The sequence below is a fragment of the Mustela lutreola genome, chromosome 5 (assembly GCF_030435805.1).
Source record: "Mustela lutreola isolate mMusLut2 chromosome 5, mMusLut2.pri, whole genome shotgun sequence".
Taxonomy (NCBI): domain Eukaryota; kingdom Metazoa; phylum Chordata; class Mammalia; order Carnivora; family Mustelidae; genus Mustela; species Mustela lutreola.
The window spans coordinates 97,439,397-97,464,626 of NC_081294.1; the positions used below are offsets into that span (position 1 = coordinate 97,439,397).

General features: G+C 38.4%; 1 long non-coding RNA gene across 1 annotated transcript in view; it reads right to left on the bottom strand.

Moving 5' to 3' along the window:
* The window catches only part of LOC131832310 (uncharacterized), a 494,037-nt gene that overhangs the window by 382,434 nt on the left and 86,373 nt on the right, over positions 1 to 25,230 (bottom strand). The window contains exons 2-3 of the long non-coding RNA XR_009353991.1: positions 19,492 to 19,568; positions 2,453 to 2,600 (exon numbers count right to left, since the gene is read on the bottom strand). This is a non-coding gene — a long non-coding RNA (uncharacterized LOC131832310). The remainder of the gene's footprint in view (positions 1 to 2,452; positions 2,601 to 19,491; positions 19,569 to 25,230) is intronic.

Below are 25,230 nucleotides of genomic sequence, written 5' to 3' on the forward strand. Positions count from 1 at the left end.
AGCAAAGGAAGAGGGAGAGAAAGAATCTTAAAAAGATTCCATGCTGAGCACAGAGTGTGATGTGGAGCTCAACCCCATGACCCTGAGATCATGACCTGAGCAGAAACCAAGAGTCAGATACTTAACCGACTGAGCCACCCAGGCACCCCAATACTCTTATTTATATCTTTTTTTTTCTTCTGTGCACAGCTCAAGGTTCTATCATAACATGGACCAAAACAAACAAACAAACAAAAACTACTGGGGGTGGGGGACTGGAGGGGAGATCCAATTACAAGCTGAGTTCTTGCTTCTCAAGTTCACCTACACTTTGCATGCCAGAATAACCCTACATTACTCACCCACAATTCTGCATGTAACCTGGAACACTTATTTGCACTCACAGAACAGTCCCCTTGGCTTTAACCTTATTATTGGCCTGGGTTCCATCTAGTGCCCAGAGTCACGAGGGACTAGAATGGGGTCCCCCATCACTCTTGATAGACCCCATTCTAGTCCCTCATGACAGAGCTCTGCAGGAGCATCCAATTCCCCATCCAACTGGAAAAGGGACATTTACTCTCTCTTCATAGAAACAGATTGTCCATGTTTGCAGGACAGTCCTCCTTTCCTTATTACCACAAGCATGAGAGTGTGAATACTTCTCACCCAGTTTCTCCACCAACAGTGAAAGAAAGCACCCAAAGGCATCACCTGCTGGGGCCCAGTCCCAGCTGAACTATGACTGCCCTGGGGGAAAACAGGGCAAACAAAACCACTGAAACTTTGTAAAGTCAGCTTGTGTCAAGTCGCCTTGCTACCAGAGCTGGTGCATATAATCCTATCTGGGCTGAGCTAATTGGCTGAGCTCACTGATGATTTTATAGCCCCAGAAGCCGTTCTCTGATTGCAAGAATGAGAGTTGCCAAATGATCTTAAACCACAGCACAGACGGGCCCAGTGCCATCAAAAGAATATTTGGGGAAAGAGCTATTTTAAACAAACGCTCCTGTGGGTATAAGGATACTTTTCTGTCTAGACTCCTTCTAACACCTGTTGCTCACTCATCCTGCCCCCCAGTCCACCTCCCCCTTGACATCACCGTGGCCAAGACAAACCATACCCACCCAACCGAGCCCAGGGATACGGCCACGTAAACAGTAGACGCAGGCAGCTCAGGCATCTCGTGTTCTGGCAAAGCCTGTTGGGCCCAGAAAGCCCTGCTGCCAAGTGTCCAGGAGCCATTTACAGGCAGAGAGCAGTCCTGGCAAGCCATTATTTTAAACTTTCAGATGGCCAGTGAAAAGTATCTTCTTCCTGAGTGTATCACAGCTTTGGCTCTGGCATGCAAACCAGCATCAAGCATAGAAAAAGAGGAGAGCAGCACACTTGCCCAATCCAATACATCCTTCCATCCCTAAGTCCCCTTTATCATATCTCCAGTATGTGGTTGTCTAGCCTATCCTTGAATCCTTCTAGGGACTAGGAAGCTCACTACCTCATGAAACAGCTCACTACCTCATGAAACAGCTCACTATTTGACAGCAGTCTTCTTTATACTGAGCTGAATCCCTTCCTATAGCTTTCCTTCCCCTGTTACACTTTAGAAAGCTACATGGAGGAAAAAAATCTCATGTCTCTCTCAATAAAGGTTTCTGCACAAGGCACATAAAACAGTTCAGATACATAGGGAAAGCAAACTCCTAGGGGAGTTTGTCAGTTCTTGACACCTTAGAGCCTGGGGACAAATGGGTAAAGCTGGGTTTGTGCTGGGTTACAGGTCAGATCTGGGATCACTGCAGAGTCAGGATTCCAAAAGGGTAATCCTCAGAAAAAAGAAAAGAACAACAAAAGCTGGTATACCAAAAAGCTATTATGTGATTCAAACTATATTCTGGATGGAATAGGGGAAAAATTACTGCCCCAATAACTCCCTAAACACACTTTCACATTCTTTCAAGAAATATTCATACCATATATGCAGGCTGAAAAACTTAAGCTGAAATCTTCATTTTAAATGGTCTTTAGTTAGTTGTACAAAACCAAAGTATATCCTCTCTGGAATAACACACTTTAAATTCAAGCCTCAGGATTTATCACAAAGATTTCAGAAACATCAGCCCAAAATCAAAAATCATCAAACTTACAGTAAATAAGCTACCATGATCAAGAATTAGAAGAAAGAAAAAATTGCTAAATTAGAACCATATACATCAAGATAATATAATTATCACACATACAATATCAAATAAGTACATTTAATGTGTTTAAAGAAATATTTAAATTTTTAAAGAATATGACAAAGGAAAAAGAAAGCTTATCAAAACCAATAATTTAGATTGGAAAAATACCAAAGTAGAACCCCTACAAATAAAAGAAATCAAGAATGGAAATTATAAGTTTGGCTCATGAGTGAAAGTATATAAAATGGAAAGAGAAGGAGTATATTTTTAAAATGGGTTGAAATGGGTACCTGAGTGGCTCAGTGGGTTAAGCCTCTGCCTTCCGCTCAGGTCATGATCTCAGGGTCTTGGGATCGAGTCCTGCATCGGGCCCTCTGCTCAGCAGGGAGCCTGCTTCTCCCCCATCTCTCTCTGCCAGCCTCTCTGCCTACTTGTGATCTGTCAAAAAAATACACAAAATCTTTAAATTTTTTTAAATAGGTTGAAAAAATACACAAAATACAATATGGAAATACAGAAATGAAAATATTGCAAGAGGTTAAAAGATATGGAGGATAGAATGAGAAGGTCCAACATATGTCTAAACTGAGATCTAAAAAGAGATAACAGAATGAGGCAGAAGCAATATGACTGAATGTTTTTCCAGGGAAAAATCCACAGATTCAGGTAGCACAGTAAAGGCCAATGAAGATAAGAAAGAAAAAAGGAAAAAAACAAGCCTTGACCCGTTATAGTGAATCTGTAAACATCAAAAGCAAAGAGATCTTTAAAATAAGCAGAGAGGAAAAAAAACAGATTACTATAAATAATTTAAATCAGACTGACAGCTGATTTCTCAATTGCAACAACATAAGACAGAAACCAGTAAAAATGATAACCTTAAAGTGCTGAAAGAAGATAAATGTCAAACCAGTATTCTCTACCAAATGAAATTTACTTTAAAGACTAAGAGTGAAATCAAGATATTTTCATAAAGAATCAAAACTAAAAGAGTATGCTACTACCTGAAAATCACTAAAGAATCTTCTAAAAGACGCATTTAAAAAAGAGAATGATATTGGAGCGCCTGGGTGGCTCAGTTGATTAAACACCTGCCTTCAGCTAATGTCATGATCTCAGGGTCCTGGGATTGAGGCCCACAGACTCCCTGCTCAGCAGGGAGTCTGCTTCTCCCTCTGCCCCCCTTCTCCCTGCTTCTGCTCACTCTCACTCTCTCTCAAATAAATAAAATCTTTTAAAAAGAGAAGAAAATGATCTAAAAAGTAGGTCTTAGATGCAAGAAGGACTGGAGAACAAAGTGTTCTTTTTTCAGAAAAGTAAACATAAAGTAAACATAAATAAATTTTGACTATATAAATAATAACAATTATGGTCATTTGAGAGGCTAAAAGATCAACACAGAACTAAAACAATAGTTATGACAACAATCTTTTTTTATTTTATTTTATTTATTTGACAGAGAGAGACACAGCAAGAGAGGGAACACAGGCAGGGGGAGTGGGAGAGGGAGAAGCAGTCCCCCTGCCGAGCAGGGACCCAGATGTAGGGCTCAATCCCAGGACACTGGGATCATGACCTGAGCCAAAGGGACACACTCAGTGACTGAGTCACCCAGGTGCCCCAACAATTTAATAATAAAATAAAGAAAAGAAGATTGACATTACGGCATTTGATTTCTCATACAAAAGGGGAATAAAGATAGTAATTATCTTTGGACACTATTAAATATATCTGTTCTTTATGGGAGGGAGACAAACCATAAGAGACTCTTAATCTCACAGAACAAACTGAGGGTTGCTGGGGGGAGGGGCGTTAGGAGAGGGTGGTGGGGTTATGGACATTGAGGTGGGGGGGTGTGCTATTTTGAGTGCTGTGAAGTGTGTAAACCTGGAGATTCACAGACCTATACCCCTGCGGCTAAAAATACATTATATGTTTATAAAATAATTAATTAATTGATTTTAAAAAATCACAATACCTAGTTGCAAGTGAAATTAGTTCACTTTTAAAGATATCACAGAGGAGCCTGGGTGGTTCAGTGGGTTAAAGCCTCTGCCTTCAGCTCAGGTCATGATCCCAAGGTTCTGGGGTTCTGGGATTGAGCCCCACACTGGGTTCTCTGCTCGGCAGGGAGCCTTCTTCCCTTCCTCTCTCTCTGCCTGCCTCTCTGCCTACTCGTGATCACTGTCTGTTAAACAAATAAAATCTTTAAAAAAAATATATATATATATATATATATATGTTAAAGTTTCTAGAGTAACCATCTAAGCATTTGAAATAGAGTATATAATTTCCAAACTACTGGTGTTAATCAACACAAAACAAAAGGAAATAAACATTGAAAACATGGGGGGAAGCACACAATAAGATAAAAAACAAACCCAAATCAAATGAGAATAATGATATAATGTAAATAGATTAAGTTATCCAATTAAGAGCAAAGGTGATCATTTTTTTAATCCAGCTATATGCTAACTATAACAGAAAACAATAAAAAATAAGAATACAGAAACAGTGAAACTAAAAATATGAAATATGCCAAGTAAATACTAATTAAAGAAAGCTGAGATATTCTTATCAGACAAAATACATTTTAAGGCAAAAAAGAAAGTATTATTCACTTGGAAGGTATAACACTCTGAACCCATAAGCCCCTAAGAATTAGGGCTTTAAAGATATGAGGCAAAAGTTAAAGAAACCACGAAAATTTACAATTTCAGTGTTATAGAGGGAAACTGTATACACCTCTCTTAATGAATGATAAATCAAACAGACAAATATATCACAAAGGATATGTGGATTTTCCCACTTAACATCTATTCTAATCTTGCTTTAGTATGTCTTCCTATATGTGAATCTAGAAACCTAAAACTATATTTTCCAGGTTCGCATGTATGACCCAGTTTTCTGGTATAATCCTGGTTTCTTTGCCCATTTCCCTGATGTAACTATTAAAAGCACCCCCTTTTACACTCAAAAGCATCTGGTATGGATAATAAATTGTACTGTTATTCCATTTATATGTAAAATGCCATAAAAGCAAAAGTTTTTGCAAGTAGTCTATGACTCAAATATCAAAAGCCATATTACATTCAGAGCCACAATTTTTCCAAAGAGGTGAACAACTCTTTTGGACAAAATAAGATAGTCTTCTTGGATTTACATGATAAGACATTCCTCAGAATTCAGTATATTTTAGAAGATGAAGACACTTTAGGAAGTCATACAGGATGTGGGACAATTCTTCACTGTATGAGAACATTAAACATTTACTACTTCCTGCCCACTATATATATATGTATACATATATATATACATATATGTGTATATATATATGTATATATATACATAATTATATACATAATTTACAGTGCTATACATTATTATTATTATTAACCAAAGTTCATATTTTATTCAAATTTCCCTAGTTTTTACTTAATGTCCTTTTTCTGTTTTAGGATCCCATCTAAGATACCACATGATATCCAATAGTTATATATCCTTAGGCTCCTCTTAGCTGTGACAGTTTTTCAGACTTTCCTTGGTTTTGATGACCTTAACAGCTTTGTAGAGTCCTAGTAGGTATTTTGTAGAATGTTCTTCACTTGAAATCTGTCTCATAGCCTGTACTTATATGTTCTTAGAAGGAAGATCCTACAGATGAAGTACTACTTTAATCACATCATATTAAGGATAATTGCTATCAAAAGGACTTATCACTATTTATGTTAATCTTGATCACCTGGCTCAGGTCATATTTGTCAGATCTCTCCACTGTGGAATTACTAGTTATTCTCCCTTTCTATACTGTACTTTTCGGAATGTACAGCTCACACTTAGTGGGGAGTTAAGCTCAACCTCCTTGAGAACACAGTACCTACATAAATTATTTGGAATTCTTCTACATGGAAAATTCTGACTCTCTCCCATTGATTTATATATTCAATTATTTATTTATATCAGTATGAACTCATGGATATTTATTTCATAATTTGGGTTACTATTCAAAAATATTTTATTTATCGTTTCTGAGATTGTCCCAGCTTTTGCTATTGGAAGCATTTTCCATTGTCTCCTATATCTTTTTACATACCCTGATTATTGGTGGAGCAGGGTGATTTGGGGCTTTGGGGACTGGTTTTTTTTAATGTTCTTGCTAGCGCTACAAGATGCTCCAAGATCATCCTGTCTTTATCCACAAGCACTCCTAGAATCAGCTGTTTCTTCACTTCTTTTATTGGAGAATTGAAGAATAATGTTAGAAGCAAGATGTACAGCTTGCTATAGGGGTCATGTTGCTTTCAGCCTCCTCAGCTGACAGCAATGAAATACATGTGCATATAGTAACCCAAGTATATAATTGTATCTATAAATATTTCTACACATAATCATCTGTATCTGTATTAACCTAAATATATTATGCTATGAGTTCATACTGGGATCTCCAAATCCCCCCTACAAAGATCAGTCTAATGTCCTCTACTTGCTTACCTATAACCAGCACTCCAACACTGAGAAACCTGGCTCCCACCATCCATCATCCATTTACTTAATCATGTAAATCCAGCGTTCACTACAACAGTATCAGAATTGTTAATTCATGCTCCCATGGGAAAGTTTATTAACCTAAGTATAATGCTTATGTATATTTGCATTTGCCTTTAGACCCACAGACTGCATTATTTCCACCTTTCCCTCCACCCCATCAGTGAGGTTCTCGCATACATTTGTAATGTAGCTAGACTGTTTTGTCACATTATCTGTTCCATCCTAGGATCTCCTGAAGTCCTAAATTATTTTATTTGACTACATTAAGGTTCACTCTTTGTACTCTAAAATTTTATAGGTTTTGACAAATGCATATTGTCATGTATCCAATAATGTATCCAACTACAGTAACTTATGAACAGGTGGACCACCCTAAAAAAATACCCCTATGATATGATGCACCCTCCTACCACTAAAGTCCTGGCCACCACTGATGTTTTTACCAACCCCATAAGTTTTGCCTTTTCCAGAATATCATTTAATTGGAATTACACAGTATATAGCCTTTTCAGAGGGACTTAATTCATTGGCAATATTCATTTACGATTTATACACATCTTTTGATAACTTGATAACTCATTTATTTTATCACTGAATAATATGCCATTGTATGAATATAACACAGTCTTTTCATCCATTCACCTACTGAAGGACATCTTAGTTATTTCCAATTTGGGGCAATTATGAGTAAAACTGTTATAAACATTCATGTGCTGATTTTTTTTTAAAGATTTTATTTATTTATTTGACAGACAGAGATCACAAGTAGGCAGAGAGGCAGGCAGAGAGAGAGAGAGAGAAAGAGGGAAGCAGGCTTCCTGCGGAGCAGAGAGCCCGATGCGGGGCTTGATCCCAGGACCCTGAGATCATGACCCAAGCCGAAGGCAGCAGCCCAAACCACTGAGCCACCCAGGCACCCCTCATGTGCTGATTTTTTTGAGGGCATAAGGTTTAAATGATTTGGGTGAATACCTACAAGCATGCTTGTTGGGTATCATGGCAAACTATAATCAAATTTGTGTGGAAACTGTCATTCTCGTTTCCAAAGTGACTGTATCATTTTGCAATGAATAAGAGTTTTTTGTGCTCTGCATCCTTGTCAGCAATTGGTATTGTTAGTTTTTTTAGATTTTGACCATTCTAATACGTGTGGGATGGTATCTCAGTATTGTTTTAATTTACAATTTACTAATGACAAGTGATGTTTAGCATCTTCTATAAGCAGGAAATCTATTAAAAAATAATGTGGCAAAGTGTTCAGATCTTACTTCCATTTTTTTATTAGATTGTTTTCTTATTGTTGAGTTTTAAAAGGTTTTGCATATTTTAGATACAAGTCCTTTATAAGATGTGTTTTGTAAATTTTTTCTGCCAATCTATGGCTTGTCTTTTCATTCTCTTAAAGGCACCTTTCAAAAAGCAGAATTGCTGATTTTAATAAAATTCAATTTGTTATTTTTTCTTTCATGGACTGTGCTTTTGTTATTGTATCTAAAAACTATGAACCAAACACAAGATTACCTAGATTTTTCTCACATTTTTCTTCCAGAAGTTTTATAACACTGCAATTTACACTTAGGTCTATGACACATTTTGAGTTAATTTCTGTGAAAGGTATAAGATCTGTGTGTTGCTTCATGTTTTTGCATATGGACATCTAATTGTTCCAACACCATCTGTTGAAAATATTCTTTTCTACATTAAATTGCCTTTTTTTCTTTGTTAAAGATCAGTTGATTATATTAGTGTTAATCTATTTCTGGGTTTTTGTCTATTCAGTTGATCTCTGTGTCTATTCTTCTGTAGTGTCGGATATTCCATATAAACTTTAGAATCAGTTTGTTAATATCTACAAAATACACTGCTGGGATTTTGATTGAGATTATTTCGAATCTATAAATCAAATTCAAAAAAAACTGATATCTTAACCATACTGATCTTCCATGAACACAGAATATCTCTCCACCTACTTAGATCTTTGTTTTTTTAATTAGTCTTACTGTATTCCAAATATAGTTCCTATACATTTCTTTGGATTTATAAATTTTTTGCTCATTTTTTTGCTCATTTTTTGCTGTTATATTTGGTATTTATAATTTCAAATTCAAATTGTTCTCATGAATAAAGTATGTAGGTAGCTTATATAGAATATTCCTAACTCATCCCTCCTATTTCTTAGGACAGTGCTATCATTCATTTCCTTTATTCATATGCTATAATCACCCAATACACTGCTGCTATTAATTTTTAAATAAATAGGTACTTTTAGATCAATTAAGAATAAGATAATTTAAAAATATTCTTTATTCCTTTTCTAACATTCTTTCTTTACATCTTTTCTCACCTATTTCATTTTCCTTCTACTTGAAGAATTTCGTTTAACACATCTTACAAAGATCTAGTGGTCATAAATTTCTTTATTTTTAATCAGAAGATATCTTTATTTCTTCTTCACTTTTGAAGGATAATTTCATTGTTTATAGAATTCTAGGTTGGTAGGGTTGTTGTTTACACTTTAGATATTTCATTCCACTGTCCCCTTGCTTGCATGGTTACTGATGAGTAGCTCATGGTAGTTCTTGTTCCTTTCAATCAAAATGTTCTTTCTTCTGACTTGTTTCAAGATGTTTTCTTTGCCTTTGATGTTTTACAGTTTGAATATGACATGTCAAGCAGGTATTTTTCCTGCTTGGTGTTTTCTGAGTTTCCTGGATCTGTTCTTTGATGACCATTATTAAGTTCTTGGACATTACTACTTCTGTTCTGTTTTCTCTTTCTTCTTCTGGTATTCCAATTGTACATATGCTGTATCTCTTGAAATTATGCCTACAATTCTTGGGTGATCGGTTTTATTTTTTGTGGCAATTTTTTTCCTATTCTTTCTTAATTTGCATATCAGTTTAGGAAGTTTCTCTTAACCTATCTTCAAGCTCAATGATTCTTTCTTTGGTTGTGTCCAGTCTACTAAAGAGACCATCAAAGACATTCTTCATCTCTGCTGCAGTGTTTTTTATTTCTAGAGTTTCCTTTAATCCTCTCCTAGAATTTCCCTTTCTCTGCTTACATTATTCACATGTCCTTGCATGCTTTCTACTTTTTCCACTGGAGCTCTTAACTTATAAATCATGGTTATTACTTTAAAATCTGTATCTGATAATTCCAAAACCTGTGTCATATCTGAGTTTGGGGCTGATGCTTGCTCTATCTCTTCGGGATATTTTATTCTTGCGTTTGGCAAGCCTTGTGGCATAACATGAGAGAAAAATATCATCTTATCATCATATGGTTAAATCCCATCTTTTAATGGGCCTATTTCTCTGGATTGTGACCTTCACAAATTCTTCATCTAGCTTCCCTCCACTCTCCCTCCAGAAAGGATGGCTGGAGGGAGCTGGAGAAATAAGGAATGTCCTTTCCCCAAGGAACTAAGGCTTTGGCAAAGTATTTTCCCATGGAGAATAGGCCTGTGTTAGGGGACATACACTTGGCATATCAGACTGATTACCCTTCCCCTCCTTCTGCCAAAGCCACAGCGGACTTTCCTTGGATCTTCAACATGAGAACCTGATCTAACCTTCCTTCTGGAAGGTAAAACCCACAAAAGCAAGAGGGTCTCCCTAAGACTACAGAACTAGGAGTTTCTCACTCAGGATAGACCACACTCAGCTTCCAGTAACTCATCAATTACCACTTAATTACCAAAATTTCCAGCAGCTTCTACTCCACATATGTAGTTCTCATGTATGATTGTTTGGATTCACCTGTCTCTCCAGGTTTCATGGTGGTGATCTGCCTGGCACCTTCATTCCTGTGATAGGTATGAGAAAAGTCACTGATAATCACTCTGGTCAGTTTTTCTTGTAAGAACAGGAGTGATGACTTATAATCTAAAGAGGTTTCAGAGCTGAAACTGAAAATCTAAAAATTATTTTAATTTTTAAAAATTTAAATAAGATAGGCAAAATGTGGTAGTTGTTAAAGCTGAAGATAAATTTATAGGGATTCTTTATAAAATCTCTACTTTTAAGTGTATTTGAAAATATCCATAACAAAAAAGTTTGTTTTTAATGAAAATTTTTGCTAAGAATCTGAAACAGGTCAGCTTTAATTAATAGGGCTGGGGAGGAAAAAAGTCAGTCATTAGTCAACAATATTTACTAAATGTTTAATATATGCTAAGGACTGTGCTATTTGGAATAATAGGATGAAAACTATTGTTTCCTACCTTCATGGAATTTTGGAAATGCTGGCTTAAATAAGTAATTATGAACTAATTACTTGTGCCAGCAGCTAGAAAGATGATTTTTTTTTTTTTTTTGACAGTGCTGTGGGAACAGATAACAGAAAACAGAGAACTTAACCTGGTCTAAAGGGTTAGAGATGGTCACCTCAAAAACTATGAGAAAAGATGGTCCTGGAGGAACTCCTTGACTATGTCTATCTCCAGGAGACCCAACAGTGTGGATCAATGATAAAACCTGATGTTAGACAGGACTGAAGGGCTTCCAAGGGTTGATATAATAATGATAATATTAAAGATTAAAAGAATGCTTCCAAAGCAAACAAGCTTTCCGTAGGTTGGAATCCCAAGTAACCTCTTAGACCTCTGACCACCTGAATTTAACTTGCACAACAAGGTAAGATTTTCACAACTCATTCTTGATTACTATAAATATTAACTTCTTCATGAACCCTCCTTCCCTACACATTCAAATTCTCTTTACATACCAGTAAAGTCTGGTTTAATTTTTAGTTTTGTTCCTAGTGTAATCTCAGAGGAGGACTGAGACTTCATGGAAAAAAAAAAAAAAAAAAAAACAGGAGCAAGGCAATAAGAAAAGATTGAAATTTTGGAATTACAGGCTCAGGTGTTCCATGTGTTTGGTTGCAACATATAAATTAATGCAAGTTACATGTCTTTTTTATGTAACAATTTCCTCAGCTGGCAAAATGCTACACCCAGAAATTATGCCACTTACCAACTATGGTGTGGACCATTATTAAGCAAATTAAACAATGATGTCTGTATAAATGTTTTCTATTGACTTATTCTATAGCTAATTATAATTTATGATGGTAATTATTAAAAAATAGATTGATCGCAACATTTAGAGCAACAACTAAACCTCCCAAGTTATTATCAATTTATACTTTAAATAACAGCAATTAATCGTCATTATTATTACAGTCAAATGATAATGATTTGTAATATGATATCATATGTTTGCTCTAAACAATAAGAGGAGCATTAATCTATCATGGTGAAACTAATAACACTAATAATTGAAGAGTGACAACTGTTAATCCCTTCCTATTATTAGTACTAAAATACCCAAATCATCAAAAATCCAATGAAATAAAATATAGTAAAGGCATATGGGCAAAAAAGTGATCTGTTTTCACCAAGTCGACCAAACCAGGATTATAGGTCAGTGGTCCACAACACCAGCTGCCCATTAGAAAAGGTTGGGGATCTTTAAAAAAAAAAAAAAAAATCAGTGCCCAGCCCCACCCTCCCAGGGAATCAGGGAATCAGATTTAATCAGCATGGGGTGGGCCAAGTTTTTTTAAAGTTCCCTGAGAAATTCTAAGGCACAGACAGAGTTGAGAACCACTACTCCAGATGTTTGACTTTCATGCCTGGGAATGTAGATGAATTTGCTCCTAGGGGCACATCGAATTTGGAAACCCACTTGCCCAGCCTCTGTCAATCAATGCTGTGTATAGCAGAGGAATGAGTTGTTAGCTTTAGTTGTCAGGGAATTTTCTTCATGGAAGAGAAGTGCATTAAAATACCAAATTACAGTATTTACATATTTCGTGTTTTTTTCCAACTACGTTCCCATAGCAACTAAATCCATTTGCTCCCTACTTTCTTTTGAGTTATTTTTCATCATGAGCCATGCTTTATTAGAGAGGCAAACAGTTTGCCCTCTGAAATGACTGTTTTGCTGTTTACTATTTCTTTGCCAGAGAACTCAACTCGAGTTGCGTCATCCTTACTCCTGCGCTCCCTGAATTCGATCAAGTTGGCTTTGCTGGTTTAGGCAGAGATAGTGACCCTGACCCTTTTCCTCTATCTAGAGCAGTCCCTGGGTTTTTTCCAATGAGCTGGCCAAGAAAAGGCAAGTAGAGGGGAAGGCCTCCCTCGGGGAACCTGTGACTGGGGAAAAAATGCAAGCGAGGAATCGATTAAATCCCAGTGACCAATTAGCCTAAATCAGCAGTCGATGAAGGCTAACCCAGGTCCTTGGGACCTCACTATGTTTGGCCAGGCAGATGTACTGGTAGAAAGGTAGCGTGGTAGCAGATGGCCACCTTCTAGCAAGCAGGGAGAAAGTGAGTCCTGCTCCAGCCACAAAAGAATTACCTGAATGCTCTGAGAGGAGGCCCAAAGGAGTCCTAGGACACTAAGATTTCTTTGTGATTTCACCCAGGCTTGGCAGACTGCAGAGCCTGTTTGTTTGAAATGCGGACATTTCACTTGCTAATGGGGCTCTGCTTTGCAAGGGGACAGGAATGCCAAAGGAGACTGAAGGAGGGAGGCACCAGGCACCTCCCCTGCCTGATCCTTGATGCCAGGAGGGACCTGGGCTGCCAGTGCCAGAGGAGAGACAAACGAGTGGCACCAGAGATCAGGCAAGGCTCCGAAATGGTCTCTTCTCACTTGCTAACTCAGAAGCTTCCTTCTGTGCCAGCAGCACTAATGGAGAAGGCTGACTTCCTCCCCTCTCCCAGATGGCAAAGTAAATCCAAAGCTGTGGTGCCATTGCCCCCTGGGCAAGGGGGCTTCTTCCCCAAGCAGCATCTCAGGATGCAGCATCAGAAATCACACACAGTGGGTTTCCCTCCCACCTGTAGGATCCCAGTGCAACTTACATATGTGCATTGTTACACTGCTTATTGCCAGGCGCTAGGGGTCATAGGTAAAGTCCTTCAGAACCCTTCTACAACATGATTGATTCAAGAATAGCCCCCAGTGGCACCTGTGTGGCTCAGTGGGTTAAAGCCTCTGCCTTCGGCTCGGGTCATGATCCTGGGGTCCTGGGATCGAGCCCAGCATCGTCCGGCTCTCTGCTCCGCGGGGAGCCTGCTTTCTCCCCTCTCTCTGCCTGCCTCTCTGCCTGCCTCTCTGCCTACTTGTGATTTCTCTCTTTCTGTCAAATAAATAAAATCTTAAAAAAAAAAAAAAAAAAAAGAATAGCCTCCAGTATCAGTTAGGGTCAACAGCAAGCAACAGTACACCCAAACTGGGTAATTCGAGGAGAGTTTCATTAAGGGACTACTGGCAAAGGTATGGGCAGAGTGTAGGAAAAAACACAAGAGATGGTGTGCAACCTCCGAACTAGAAATGGTAGCACACAGTTACCACCTTGGGCCTGAATGGCAGAATCCAGAGATGAAGCTGTGTGGAACTGACCGGAGCTGAGACCTTTGAGTGAGGGAGAAAGCCAGCATGCCAGAAGCCACACAAGGAGAGGGCCAAAGAAGTGAATACCCAGACTTCATTCTCCTCTCTCTTTTCCATCTGCAGCCAAAGTTCCCACTGCCAAACCCAACTAGAAGCTAAGGGCATGGCGGCTTGAGTCACAAAGCAAGGTGAAGTGGGGAAAAAGAATATGGGACGGCAGGTAGAGACATGAAGCACCCTGTGTTACACACTTGAGCTGCGGAGATACCCAGTGACAGAGATATATATGAGCCCTCCCAGATGTCAGCCAACATGGGGACAACGGTGTCCAGGGGTTGAAAGGGAACACCATGAGGGTTTATGTTATGTTCAACCACAAAGAAGGCAAGTAGAAGCCTGACTTCCACAAGGACACAGATCATGATGATACTGAGAGCACAGCCACAAGCATCCTAGCCCTTTTCAGTGGTACATATCAGACTGGACTTGCATCCTATATGCTCTTCCTGCTCAATAGGAAATCATGAGCACCCTGACATGCCCACCTCACATGGAGCATGTGTACAGTTACCTATTTAGGAAAAGAAAGTGTAAAGGGAAGCCCCCAGAATACTGAAGTTTGTTGCCCTTTGCACTGAGAATATGCAGTCTTAACAACAGTCAGGCTTTAGGAATCTGACAAGATGATACTTGATGATTCAAAGTCTAATGCCTAAGGAAAATCTATAAGACTAGTGGACCAATTCTGATGGACCTGGGGGAAGAGCATTTGAAACTGGATGTACAAGGGGATATAGAGGCAACGGCACCCTTGAGGAGGTGCGGGGAGGCACTAACAATTATAGCATCTATCCTACATGATTTTGGAAACACTGTCAAACATTCTGGGTTTGGGCTTCTGCTTTTATTACAAAGAAACCTGAAGAGTAAGCACCATGTATGGCTCCGAAAGGAAGGTGTGTCCACGTACTCATTGTGACAGTGGAAAGTATCACAGCTTTTTAAATTCAAGATTAAATACAGACTTGACAGCTCATTCTCTACAGCAATTTATTCATGAAAATTCAAAATTTCATGTCCTGGATTTCAAAGCTAGCCCACATCTATAGCTTATCAGTTCAGCTCTGAAACTGGCCCACTCTCTAAGGTTTTTGGTTTTTTTTTTTTTTTTTTAAGGTTTTATTTATTTATTTATTTGACAGAGAAAGAGACAGTGAGAGAGGGAACACAAGCAAGGGGAGCGGGAGAGGGAGAAGCAGGCTTCCCACCACTGAGGAGGGACCCAGATGTGGGGCTCAATCCCAGGACCCTGGGGTCATGACCTGAGCCAAAGGCAGACACTTAATGACTGAGCCACCCAGGCACCCCTAAGGTTATTAATAAGATGACAAAATTTACCAAACTGCTCAAAGTAAAAGAAGGTGGAGCAGGAGAAATCAGATTCTAATTAATTTAGACTCCCCATGCTTTGCACTGCTTTTATTCAACATGTTATTTTTTTCCTAATTGCCTGCCTCATAAGACATTTCATATACTGGTCATCTAGAATCATCTTCATTGTACTCCATAGCTATGGTGAGCATATTTTCCCAAGTAAATATTAAAATTTACCACCTTGACATGTGCTAACCTGGAAAACATATGGTCACCATGGTTATGATACATACAGAGGCACTCTAGGGGTAACAGCATCCACAATAATCGCCAAAAATAGTCTCTCAAAAGCTACTCTTTAACCCATGAACCTGTTCTCCAGGAAACATGATTCCTGCCATCAGAGTGGTTCAGAGTTAAGTTCAGACAAATGGGGACATTTGTCACTTCCTTTGCACTTTCATCCTTCTGCCCCCCCATATCCAACAATCACCTCCGTTTCACCTCGAAACAACACAGCAAACATGCTGAACACAAACAATACCCTCCATTCTCCTCTCAAGCCATGGAACTTCTCTCACTGTGGTCACCACATGCAAGCAACAGCGTTATTTGGAGCGTGGGAACCCACACGGCCCAGACATCTGAGATCGTTATCATGGAGAAAGACCCTTTAGTTTTCTTTCATCTGTTTTCCATTCCTAGTGATATTTGGGGTCTTCACCACTCTCGTCAGTAACAAGTAGCGCTTGGACAGCCACACGTTTTTCTTGTGTGACTGTAGAGAAGGTTTGGGGCAGGAGAAATACAACTGGGCCCAACTGGAAGGGCAGAATTGATCATCCTCCATCCATTGGGTTTGTGGTTGGATATAAGACCAAGGATTTGTGTAACCTTTCCTGTCGGTGATGAGGAGCTGTCATCAGTTTTTAAGCAGGAGAGTGGATTAATCAAAGCTAATTTTGATGGTCATGTGAGGGATGAAAAGGGAAGAATAGGGACATAGGACTACAGGTGGGACACCAGTTGAGCAAAGGTGACAGCCCAACTACAGCAGTGGCTGCAGAGGAGACAGAAACAGAGAATTTCTGAAAAGAAAACTGTTCAACATACTCAAACGCTGTCATGAAGTTAAAGAGAATAAGATTTTTTTAATTTAGCCATTTGACTTTGGGGCTGGTGTTAAGAAACTGAAAAGGACATGATCTCTTTTCTCAGAAAACTTTTACTCTGGTAGAGGAGCCCAAAAATGTCACTGCAAAAAGTAGCTAGAGCACAGTTTAACATCTTGAAATATTTGCTAAATGACTACGAAGATGCTTTTCCATCTTTTTTTTCCTTCCCACCTTTTGACACATTTCTTTTCTTCCCAGAGAACTATCTTTTCCCAGCAGACAATAGGTCACCACAAAAATCAATAATTCAGTTTATGAGTTTCCTTAACTTAAAGATACTTTTCTTTCTTTGTGTTGGTTTGAACCTCATTTACCATATGAAGTGGTAAGGTTCACTGTATTTTATTTGTATTTCCTTGTGTTTTACTGAGAGGAGGGAAATGGAATGGAGGCAGAATGAGGAAAGATTCTTGTACCCCTTTTCTGGTCACTTGAAAAGGCAGTCCCAAAGGGTGAGTATTTACTCCTGACAAGGCAAATTCTAACTCCACTGGCACAAAAACACAAATATGCAGCTACAAACCAAATCTTTTCCCCAAAATAGTAGGACTATGTGGTCAGACGAATTCTTGGAAGACACAGTTCCTCAAAGGGGATCCCAGGCTGCTCCAAGAAGAGATAATAAAGCTCTTGCTTAAATTACTTGCATGTAAGCCCAAAATTCAGAGGTGCCCTTAGTGTAAAGTTATGAAACCATGAGATTGATTCTGCAAAGCACACAGAAACAACCAAAAAAAAAAAAAAAGAAAAAGAAACAAATCTGTTTTGATATTGTAAAGCAACTATCAAATATCATAAAATCCTCGCAAAGTCTTCGGTTTCCTACCCTGAGCCTCATTTCATTAAAATGTCCCAAACCACCTTGTGGAAATGTTTTACATGTCAACAGAGGCACAAACAGTAACCAAAGGAGACAAAGAAAAATCGAGCTCAGACTTACAGGTTTATATATAGAGTGGCCAGACATTCTTTTCCTTCTTCTGCCCTTTGCACTCGCATTCTCTAGATCAAATGTCTAATTGCTACGCTGGATGCTCGAGTGCCCGTGCGTACAATATACCACCTCTTGTCGAAACCCACATTGTCTTCCCTCCACTTTTTCGTAGTCTTCCCACCCTCTATTACTAGCGTAGTGGTGGGTTTTGCTTTCATTCCTCAGCTACATACACAAAATTCCATCCAGAGCACTTACTCGCCTGGCTTGTCTGGCATCTTTCCACGTGCGGCTGAATTCCTGTAAGGGTAACATCTTCATCCCCTTCCATTTCCCCTCTTTTCCATTTCCTATGGTTTTTCTGTTTCTGTTCTTGGGCCAATCCTCCCTGCAGCTACATGTGTTTTCAAATCTGCCCTGTATTTTTAAATTATCCTGGTATTCTTAGCCTTTGGGCTTGCAGGACTCATTCAAACTCTCTCATCTTTCTTTTGCCGCCTTTCCAATTATTTCTGGGTCTCATTTTGTATGGTCTACCCATAACTTCCTTTTAAGTAAAATTTACTTTCTAAACAGTGAAATGCTTTACCAGAATCGATGGTTTCTGTAACCTGTCCTTGAAGCACAAATTCAAAGTCTTCATGATGACTGATCCCCCCCATCCATTTGCTTCAAGTCCAGCTTATGCAGAGTTCTATTATCTCCTCATGCTGTCAGAGTGAGGGACACATTCCACTATTAGAAAATGTTTCCAAGAATAAGAAACTCATGCTAAGAGTGAAACTGTACCAATGGCCAGTTACCTGCATCTCTTCTCGTCTCCTTTGTTGCTTGTCTTCTCCACAATCTAATCATCCTGCCCAAAAGGAATTTCTGAGCCTTGTACAGGCACATACACAGAACACATAGATTCACCCTGGGAGCCCATTAGTGAAAATGAAGCAGTAATTATCCCACAAACCATATGATCCTCATTGTCTTCCTATTGGTGTTGATGCTCAATAGTCAGAGGTGTGAATTCAGTTATCTAGGAGTCATCCTCCTTCTCTCTGTTGTGAGCTGACACAGCTGGATGAAAGCCCTCACTGAGTAGGGATAGTCTTGGCATCTCAATGAGTACAGTATAAGATCATATTTAACACCCATTGAGTTTTAGTTCAAAACACAAATTTTAAATGCCACAGAAAGCAGATTTATGGATCATTCTGCCTAATGCTCTGCTTATGATAACAACACTACAGACATATGCTAAGATATTCCTACCTAAAAAAAAAAAAGACTATAATATAAGAACATTTGCAAGATGCCCATTTGAACGCATGCATTAATTTCCCTTCTTTCCTTTATTCCAACTGAAATAGCCAAATTAAATTAAAATGAGGGGGAAAACATCTATGTCAACCCCGGAAAACAGGGAAAGTTGTGACAAATATTTGACCAAAAAAAATCATTGTGACCTTTTTTACTAGGAAAATATAAAATAACAATATTGACCCAAGAACAGATAAGAAATATAAATAATCTAATACCATCAAAGATACTAAAAACAGCACTGAGAAATTGTCAAATCATAAAGGACATTCTAATGCTATTTAATCTGTTAAAGAGAGAAGAAAAAAGATCAAAATTTTCCAATTCAGTTTTAAAAACCAGGTAGTATAACCCTGGCACCAGAAATCTGACAAATATAGCACAAAAATCTATAGGACAACAACACTTAGTAATGCTCATGCAAATATTTTAAGAAATATTAGCAAATCAAATCAGCAACATATTTTAAAAATAATAAGCCATAACTGCGATAGATTGAAGATGACTCCAAGTTCTTTGTTATTCCTCTCATTAGGAAGTGGACCCTAATTCCCTTCCATTAGAATCTGGGCTGACCTTAACAATTTGCTTGACCAACACAACTTTGCAGAACTTCTGTGGTTAGGTCATAAACAGTCTTGCAGCTTCCATGTCTGTTGAAAAAACAAATTACATGACAATATATGTAGTCTGAGTCCACTTAGATAAATCAAATAAATAAACAAAAAAAAAGTATTGAAGCTACTTACCAAAATATCAACAGTTATTCTAAAAGATTATAGGGGGTTTTAATCTTTTAAAATTTTGTATATATAATTTTTCTAATTTTTCTCCAATAGATATATGTCATTTTTGTGATTTAAAACAGTGTGGGCATAGTTCTTAAATATACCCATTATAGACCAAACGTACTTGAGTTTATCTAAGCCCTTCTTGAATACTATCATGTTGTGACCTAAGTACTTCTTAGAATGAAGAATTTCAGTATTTTACTATGTGCAAAACTTTATACTTTCTTTTGTCTTTAAACTACCATTAGTTCCTTACTCTTTGAGTTGTTACTCACCTGATTCTTTCACTTCATGACACTATACATCTTTTATCATATACTACTCCACTTCCATCTTCCCAGATTAAGAACATTAAGTAGCCAGCTCACCTTCAGAAAGAAGTACTCACTTGCCCCATCTCTGTTTTTACTGCAGAATTAAAATGACCACATGGCCAGAAATTAGCAGTCTAAGGACAGTCCCTGACGTAACGATGATTCAGCTCACAATTTTCAACTTTATAATAGTGTGAAAGCCATAAGCGTTCAGTAGAAACCGTACTTCCAATTTTGAATTTTGATCTTTTCCTGGACTAGGAGTATTTGGTACAATCGTCTCTCTTTGTGAAGCTGGGCACTGACAGCCAGCCGCAGCTCCCATCAGCTCCCAGTCAGCTCCCAGTCAGCTCCCAGCAGCTACACGAGCATGCGGGTAAACAAGCCATACATTGACAACTGTTCTGTTTCCCACATTCTGTACAGTATTCAGTACATTACAGGAGATTCAACACTTTATTATAAAATAGGCTTTGTGTTGGATGATTTACCAAACTGTAGGCTAATGTAAGTGTTTTGAGCATTTAAGGCAGACAGATTAAGCTACAGCGTTGGGGAGGCCAGGTGTATTAAATGCACTTCAATTTAAGATATTTTCAACTTTGGGGGCCCCTGGGTGGCTCAGTTGGTTAAGTGTCTGCCTTCGGCTCAGGTCATGATTCCGGGGTTCTGGGATTGAGCCCCACATCCGGCTCCCTGCTCAGCGGAGAGCCTGCTTCTCCCTCTCCCTCTGCCTGCCGCTCTGTCTACTTGCACACTCTTTCTCTCTCTCTCTCTCTCTCTCTCTCTCTCTCTCTCTCTCAAATAAAGAAATAAAAAAACCTTCCAAAAAAAAAAAGATATTTTCAACTTTTAATGCATTTGTCAGGATGTAACCCCAACATAAGTCAAGGAAAATCTGTATTCCCAAATTATTTCTCAGTTACTTGTACTATATAAGAATAATTCCCCCAAATGTGAAATATCATCCTCAATATAATTTATAAGAATTATAAATTGAGCCAAATATATTTATGAATTACTTCTGCACTATCCACTGGGAAAGCAAAAATCTCTCTTTAGGGTCAATTTCAGTGACAACATCTATAACACTATAGATGTTTTTACCTCCCCAATAGACATAGATATCTCTAGACTGCACAGATGGATCTGTATCTAAATTCACAAGGAAGGCCTTTTGTGAATCAATAAGTGCTATCCTAGTGTCATTTTTCTTGCTGTCAAAATGCCATAGTAAAGGGAAAAGGTCCAAACTCAGCCTGTGTAAATTGTTAGTTTTAGGTTCTTCCCAAATTACTTGGGGACTGGGGGAGGGATGTGAGAGTGTGCACACACATAACACACAGAATCTCTGAAATTGTCTTATTCATGTGCAAAGCCACCAGGAAGAAACAAAAAATCTACTGTTTGGTTTTGGATGAAAGAGCCTAGGAGTGGGGAAGAAAACAGGGCAAGACCGCATAGTAGACAAACAGGAAGAGGGCTGAAGGAAGATGTCAGAGGATACAACTCAGCTGCTAATCAAGCAGCTCCTGCGGAGAAGTTGAGGGTGGTGGCAGAGCTGTGAGCCACTCTGACAGTCAGCATGAGGTGGCTCACACAGGCCAGTGACAAGCGCACTCTTCCACGTGCACCATATAATGTCACACAGAAGGATACTGATACCTCACTTCACCTTCATTTCTTCTCACCGAATCTGCCACAGCCTTCCAATACAGTTCCATTTCTCTCCACTTCATCTTACACATGGGTATATGAGTAATTATGTTGAAACAAATAAACAAACAAGGTGTGTTTGGGTCCTTATTGCTTCCTTAGCAAGCCTTTCTGAATGGAGCCCAAATCCCATCACAGGTCCTTCCAAAGAGGCCCAGACTCCTCCCCAAGACTCACATTATTACCCCACCTCCCAAGCTCTTCCCTCCTCAAAGAACCCCTCCGCTTGTCTTTACTGACCATCCCTCCAACTTTGACCCTTTTTACTTCCTATTCTCAAAGTACTTTAGATGAAACTCAATAAATCTTTTAGCACAGTAATAAAGCAATAAGCATTCATGGAACATTCATTAAATACAGGGTATGGAGCTGAGTGCTCATCTTAATTAGAGATCCTTCGGTTGTGGGAAAGAGAAACTTGCTGGAACCAAGAAAAGGGGGATTTGTTATAACACATCAAAAAACTCAGAGCAAGATATATAATCAGACTTCTAGAGGGACTGGAAAGTGATCAGAAATCAGGGAAGTGCTTGCACACTCGCTCACTTGCACACACGCACTCGCTCTCGCTCGCTCTCTCTCTCTCTCTCTCCCTCCTAACTCCCTATCATCTCCATCTCTCAATCTCTCCTCTGCCCCTCATTTAGCAATGCTTCTTCCTGGTTGCTGGGGGTTACAATGGATAGAGTTATGAAGATCTTCCTTTTCCCTGCCACTGGCCACTAGAGAGTTATTTAAATGACTCCATGTTTATTTAGTACTGTTGAATGAATATTATTTTGCCATGCAGACCATTATGTACAAAAAATGGTTTTTTGAAAAAGAGCAAAAGAAGATTGTTTGTATTGGGTAAACACACCCTAATTAATCAAGTCTAAGAGTCCACTGATTATGATATTCACATCCATTTTTTCTGTGTCATCAAGAAAGAAAAAAATACTACCTTTTGTCATTATTAAGAAGCTGTCAGTTTTAAGACTTCCTTATTATCAGAGATGTTAAAATGTTAAACAATGATTCTTGATGAAATGTTATATTGAAAATGAAGCATGAGCTGCCTTTGTACAGCACCTACAATCTCAAAAGGAGAAGTTGTTTATGCCATCTTCCAGGGAAAAGCCCAAAATGACCAGTCTGCTACTGCATAGGCTCCAGATGGAGAACCCAGTAGCTGGAGCTCATACTAGTAAACTGTCAGAAACCACGTTAGCTCACCTCAAAGATGACATCAATGATAGCAAGTTGGTCACAAAAAGCCTCTTCGATCAGTGCATACAGACTACCCAAATAAGACCTACAAAGACCTTGTCACAGGTTTCTGACCCTGGAGCAGAAGAAAGATTCCTCACTGTCTACTCCTTGATCCCTGAAACAACCTACCCCAAGTCCAGACTTCAAACAAAGGGTAACCTCAACCTCACCACCAATGTAGACATTTTTCCTCCCCACGACTCTCCCTCCCCTTAGGTGATCCATGTAGTAGGTCTGAACAGTGGTGACTACTGCCCAGTTCTGCTTCTACCACAGCCTGAAACGAGGCTCTTGTCAAGGCCAGTCATCAAACTGAGCACCAGGAGGACGGCAGCTGGAACTCTTCACGGAGCCTGGCTCTCCTTAAAGTGGTTTGACTGTCATTCATTATTGACTCTAAGATCCATTCTCCTTGTTGCGTGTACCTGTAGTCCATGCAACTACATGCAGTGAATATGAATATCATATCCACTCCTGCATAACCATTCTCTACCATGTGAAGGCACCACAATTTCTCCACCTATCCTCCTATAAATAATCATTTGTTTGAATTCCTTAATTTGTTTAATTTTTTCCTGTTATGAACAGAGGTTTGATAAGTCCTTATACATGTCTGCTAGAGCACATATGTAAATGTTTTTCTGGAGTCTATACTCCAAAGTGGAATTGCAGGGTCTTAGACTACAGTCACATTCAGCTTCACAACATAATGCCAGGGCTTCTTCCAATTTACATTCTAATAGGAGATATATGAGTTCCCACTACTTCAGACTTCACAAACTACTTGAAATTGTCAGATTTTCTAATTTTTGCCTATCTAGCAGGATGAAGTAAATGACATAGAGTATATCATCACTTTTATAAAGCTCAAAAATAAACAATACTGAGTAATACATTTTTAAATGTATATATACCTGTGATAAAACTATATTAAAAACAAAGGAATGACAAATTCAAAATTCAGGACTGTGATTTACCTCTAAAAAGAGGCAAGAAAACTGGGATTAATATATAATGTCCATACAATATATGTATTATATATATATTGATTTTTTATTATTTCAAGTAACACATAATAAAATAATATTTTAATTCCTTTATTTTCTGTTCCCACAACACTAAAACAATGACACTTTTGAAATTAAATTCTTACAGCCTCATCATTGGGAAAAAAAAAAAAAGTTTTTCCCTTTGAGCACCAGACAGAAAAAAACAATCTCAGGGCAGGACTCTGACTGGCCTAGATTAGATCATGTGCCCATCAGTGTACCAATCACTGTGGCCAGGAGTAATAAACCCTAGGATTGATCTATTTTGTGTCCAACTCTGTGGCCAAAGGGATAGAATCTGTTGCCATAAAGTATGGATAAAGGGTATGAAAAGGCAAAGCATAACAAAAACCTTAAGCATTAATTTCTAAATCAATTTCTAAAAGCCACACAGACAATAGGTAGCAGAGCTGGGATTCAAACTCAGATCTGGATGACTCTGGAACCTAGACATTAACCCTTTCAATTCCAGCTTCTGCTAGATTAAAATTTTATGAGTTTTCTCTAATGCTAAGCCAAGATTTTCTTAAAGCCTGGGACCCTGTCTTATTTATCTTTGTCCCTCCAGCTCCTAGAAATACTACCTGGCACTTTTTAGGTGTTTTGTAGAATTAAATCCCTGAACTGCAAATTGCTTATTTGAACATATTCTTAAATCAACATGGATGTGACCATTTCTGAGACCAGCTGTGTGGGTCTTATGCTCAGAAAAGAACAGATGGGGATTTGAAGAGTGGGAGGGGGTGGAACATTTTAATTTCAAGAACATTTTAGCACCACAAAAATCAAAAGGGAAATAGAAATACTAGAAATTTTATACTTCAAGCAAAGTTGTCTGATGATCAAAAGTGAGCATAATAAGAGTAGCAAGGAGTAGCTAGCATACATTTTTCTTATTGAGAAAATCATGATGACTTAGATTTGTTATTTCTCTCAACATTGGGTAGAGCTAACAAGAGACCTTTCCTTTGACTGTAACACTAAAATTATAACAAAAATATATTCACGAGATTATTTGCAAATTTAAAAATAATCATTGCCTCAATACATGTTTTAAATCTCTTCGCAATAATTACCAGTTTTCTTTTTCTTTTTTTATTTTATTTTTTTTCAGTGTTCCAAATAATTACCAGTTTTCTGTCTCTTTCCACTTCCCCTCCCAACTGTACTATGAAGGTATTGTTTAAGAAATGA